Consider the following 5296-nt stretch of genomic DNA (forward strand, 5'->3'; position numbering starts at 1 on the left):
AATACCCTAATAGGCGTTCCCTTGTTGTCTAATTTCCCTTTCTCCTTGATCATAGGCGTTACCATTCATACTTCCTTTCCTCGCTTCATCTTGCTCCTCCTTTAAGTTTGACACTCGTATCTGGTGAAACTCTATTTTTGACATCCTTGTAAATTTGACTTCAATTCTTATCCCTAGGAAGTTCATCATACCTCTTTTGTTGGTTAAGCTTGAACCCTCTTAGCATACTTGTATCTATGATGTCTAACTTACTTTTCATTTCACACAATTTCTAAATATTTCAAACTACTATTTTTGGTTCGTTGTTAAAAATTTATGTTACCATTACAAAATTTTCCCTACTTGTAAAGATTTGGAAAATGAAAATTCGATTTGATTCTCTAATTGTTCCTTGAGTATAGACTTCCTTATCATGGTTTTGAGTTGCTAAACCGAGATTTCTTTAAATTTTATCCAATTTCTGTTAACTTTGATCTATTTATGACTTCTTTGTCAAAGTTTAATGTTACATTTTCCGGAATTTAACTCCCCTTTTAGTTTAAAGGAGAAACCTTTATTTCTATTTTGGCTTTTTGCCAAAGAACATTTGAGAAGATTACCTTTCTCTTATTTTGATTTTAACGTTGATCGGATGTTAGAACTAGTTATTGGAAACGTGTGATAACTTGTTCTACGATTGTCGGCGAATAGTTTTTGTTTTAAATTTGTCTCTGACTTGGAAAGTTAGCGTTCTTGTGTGCACGACAAGAGCAATTCCGTTCCATGAATGAGACTTATATTTTTGAAAACTCTTCATTAATGTTTTTGAAGGTATTTTGATTTTGATTTATACAAATGATTTGCCTTTTGACCTTATCTTTGATTTGGAATGTGATGTTCTTGAATACGTAACGAGAACACTTCCGTTCCCTTGATGAGAATCTGGTTTTGTCGGAAACTTTTATTTGAAACTTTAGAAAGAATTCTGATTCTTACGATAAATAACCTTTAAAATGTTTTGGGTTACCAATTTCAAAAGTCCAGTTTTACCTTTATAACCTTTCATTTTCTACTTTCAAGTTTCGAGGACGAAACTTTTTAAAAGATGGGGTGATTGTAACACCCCGTATTTTATTAAGTTGAATAAAATTCTTTTAATTGCTATTTTGAATTAAATTACATCATTTAACGATTTATATATATATGCTTAGCTAATTAATTAATTTCATCATAATTCGATACGTTAATTTTAATAATCATTAATAAGTTTATTTAAAGTTAGTTCGAGTTTATTTATTTAATAATTTCCGTTTCTTTACGAGTCCTTATGAAAATTGTTTTAAGTGAACCCGAGATGGATTTTGGGAACAAAACTGTCCAATTAGCTATTTTGAGCTTATTTCACTAAATTAGCAATTTTTATTAATATCCGTTAGTTTCGTAAAAATCGCTAATAATTCCGATTCAAGCTGATATCGTATTATTTCCGTTAACTAGTTGAGTTTATTTTATTTTCACTCATTAAATTTATTTATTATTAATTCCGTTTTATTACTGAAACTTTTACTAAAAACCGATTTTTATTAACTCTAGACGGTTTTAAAAACGAACGAAATTACTTAACGATGAAGTAACGTACGTATAATTAATAGCAGACAAGCAAGCTCGTCATTTATTATTAATATTATTACTAACTACCCGTTCCCACCCCCTTCTTTTCCCCTTCCCTTTTTGCGTAATTCAACAGCAACAAAATCAGTCCGTCATTTTCCGATCATTCAAACCTCAGATCCCGCCTCCATTCTCAACCAAATTCCGTAATTTTTGTACCATTCTCTTCCCCTTTCCTTCCTCCTCCTTTTAAGGTAAGAAAGTCTCCTTTTTGTAGTGGTTTCGTCTTTCGCCGTCTTATAAAAGTGTCGTCTTTTAGCTTCTTTATTCCATTTTCTTGCCCTTTTATGAAGGATTCGAAGACCCGGGGTGAGGCTCGTGCCTTGTGGACCATTTATTCGTAGAATAAGGGGCGTTTAAGGTAACACGATTTTACCGATCCTAGTATTTTTATTATTATTCGGGATTATATGTTTATTTGTTATTTATAATACTAGCTTTTATATGTTCTAGCTATTTATAATATGAGGTCAACTTTATACGACTTGATATCTAGGTAATTCAGATTGTGGAGTTGGTGAATCACTAGTGTCTTTGGATTTAGTTTCAAATGTTCTTGTCTCCAATTTTAAATGTGTGTAATTATTATTGCCCAAAGGAAGTTAAGAACTAAAGCATGAGAAGTACAATACTTTTGATAGACTAGCATGACGATAAACGTGCGGCTTCTACAATTAGTTTGGAACCGAATCGAATCATGGGCCATCGGGGAATTAAGGGAAAATATTAATTCTCGGCAAAATTTATTACTAGTATGCTTTTATTGTTTGGATGCTATATGAAATTTAGTCCCATGCTTGTAATCTTCATCAAAATTGGTAGTACAAGGGTATGAAGTACTGAACAAGCAGCAGTAGGCAAAATATTGCTTTAGCTATGGATTGTTGTTGGAATAGGGGTGAGCAGTGAGCTTAAGAATTATAGGACCAAGGTTTTGTGAACATATTACGATTAAGTATGGACATGAAGGTAAGTGATATTAGTATAACTCCTAAATAAGAGGATCTGGATAGTGGCCTGTTGTAGCCTAGCAGCAGCGGGCTCTGGCCTGGCCGTGGACTAGGCAGTGGCCTGGCTAAGTCGCGAGTTTAGGCCGTATCTATAAATTGTTTTGACGCTAGTTTGGTTTATTTAAAATATAATTAAATTAATTTCCGACTCATATTTTATATAACGATAATTCGTTAATATCGTCCTTTCACATAATTATTTTAGGTGACTCGTATGTGGTTGAAGATGAAGAGTAATTTTGGGTTTTAGAAGCTTTCTCAAGTTTATTGCTTGTCTCTTTGCTAGCGTAATGTAACTATTCCGAGTTACTCGACGAATTAATGTCACATTAGTAGTTAATGTGTGTCTGTTGATTGTTAAGTGTTTAAGTGATTGATAATGATTTACTTTCATTTCTCATATGATAGAAATTGGAAATAGCAAAATGAATTTTATAGTGATAATTGTAATGTTTTGTTGATTGTCCGAAAACCGAGCCTTAGTCCCTTTGACCGATGCGATGTCGATTAATTGAGTGATTGGTCACCGCAATTTGACCCGTACCTGTCGCAGGGCTGGGGTTGCGGGTAAAAATTCGGTTGAATGATTTAGATAATCGGCCTTTTTCTTGTTTTAGGCCATTTATCAAGCTTTATTTCACATGTGTAGTTAGTTGAATTTAAATAGCTTCTTATTTTGTAGAAATGGCCCTAGATTTCCTAAAGCCTTTAATATTGTTAAAATTGCTAGAATTGGAAGTTAGTATTGAATTCTTATTGAGGAACTGTTGGGATTGTATGCTGTAAATAGACATTTATATAGCTTTCACATGATAGAATGTTAGAATTTATGTTGGTAAGTAGGACTTTTTGCCCTCTTAAGGTTAAGTGGGTGTCTTACTTGACTTATGTGGTGAGTCTTGGGTGGTGTGGGCTAAAATATTCAAGCTGAGACTAGCTGTGACTAGGTCCTAGGTGAGTATTTCGGCCTTCATCATAGATAGGTCTTTATAGTCTTTGACGAGTATATGTTCACTGCTTGATAGCCTTTGTGTTCCTGACTAGTGGATGTTTATCCAAGTTGGGGCATGACCTCAGGTACTAATTTTGATAGTATGGGGTCAGCTTAAGTACTAGCCGACCCTTCGGTGGTGTCCTTAGGGTACTCACTTCACTTTGTTTTAAAAAAGTTGTGAGTCTTGGGTGCGGTGGTGTGTATCCGCATGTCTAGGTCTCTGATTTTTAGGCTAGGGTTGTGTTGTCTCTTGGCCATGTTTTCTTAATAGTAACCGCTGAGCCAAGATACCGGTTCGATTACCTTCCCTACCTCGTGGTATAGACTTGAGTTACAAAGTGACTATTGACGGTGCTAAGAACTTATGCCTGTCTTTGATATATTGCCCTTTCTTGTATGGTGATTCTATGAATCATAGAAGGTGAGATGCAAGCCGGCTATGGTTGATAGAGTTTGGATTCCTGGATGTTATGTGATTCACATGATAGTGTAGTATGAGTCGGTCTAGTTTTCACATGCTAGGACTATGTGTTGTTATATTGTTGTTCACATGATAAGCACGATTGTCTAGCATCTATATGCTAAGGCATTGTGTGATTCATATTCATATTCTTATGTTTACATGTTATATTAATTATGACATTTCGTGGCTGGGAGAACTCGGAGTTACTCCCCACTGACTGTGGTTTTCGTATTTGTATAAAATGCGAATGACAGGAAGGTGAAGCATATATGGGGTACATGGACGAGCTAGCGAGCAAAGTAACCTTGGGACCTAGACTGGTTTTATTTCATTGTGACCCTTAAACCCTTTTTATGTCACATACATTTTAGGGACATATGTCTCCCTTTCTATTTTGGGTTTGTATCATTATGTATTTTCTTACCTTTAGCGGTGTTAAGTAAATTAGATTGTAGCAATTGCAGGGTTTTTGACACTCTTCTTGAGTTGGAAGGGTTGTGAATGGTTTAGGAAGAAATTTTTTGAAATTGCAGGTTTTTGGACTAGTTGAACCATTTACAAACATATCCTACCAGTTTTTCTGTAGAATTACGTGTTTACTTTTCCGCAATAAATGAGGGTGTCACAGATCCCCCTAATAAAACCCTAAACCCTTTCCCTTGCTTCTCATTTGAAGGCGGCAAGACAAAAAGACACCCTAGAGGGGCCGAGTGAACCCTTTTTTGGGGGCCGGGTATCCTAAAACGGGATGGATAAGGGTTTACGGTTTGATTAGGCGGACCGCTACCACGGATCCCCCTAATAAAACCTTAAACCCTTTCCCTTGCTTCTCATTTGAAGGCGGCAAGACAAAAAGACACCCTAGAGGGGCCGAGTGAACCCTTTTTTTGGAGGCCGGGTATCCTAAAACGAGACGGGAAAGGGTTAGGATTTGATTAGGCGGACCGCTACCACGAATCCCCCTAATCCAACACTAAACCCTTTCCCTTGCTTCTCATTCGAAGGCGGCAAGACAAAAAGACACCCTAGAGGGGCCGAGTGAACCCTTTTTTGGGGGCCGGGTATCCTAAAACGGGACAGGAAAGGGATTAGAGTTTGATTAGGCGGACCGCTACCGCGGATCCCCCTAATCAAATCCTAAACCCTTTCCCTTGCTTCTCATCTGAAGGCGGCAAGACA

At 36.3% G+C, this 5296-nt stretch overlaps 1 long non-coding RNA gene across 1 annotated transcript; it reads left to right on the top strand.

The window, feature by feature from the left end:
* Positions 1–1719: 1719 nt before the first annotated feature.
* On the top strand, positions 1720–2949 carry LOC141615135 (uncharacterized). Its single transcript, XR_012529651.1, has 3 exons — positions 1720–1844; positions 1944–2011; positions 2866–2949. It is a non-coding gene; the product is annotated as an uncharacterized LOC141615135 (long non-coding RNA).
* The last annotated feature ends 2347 nt before the right edge of the window (positions 2950–5296 follow it).

The sequence above is a fragment of the Silene latifolia genome, chromosome 11 (assembly GCF_048544455.1).
Source record: "Silene latifolia isolate original U9 population chromosome 11, ASM4854445v1, whole genome shotgun sequence".
Lineage (NCBI taxonomy): Eukaryota > Viridiplantae > Streptophyta > Magnoliopsida > Caryophyllales > Caryophyllaceae > Silene > Silene latifolia.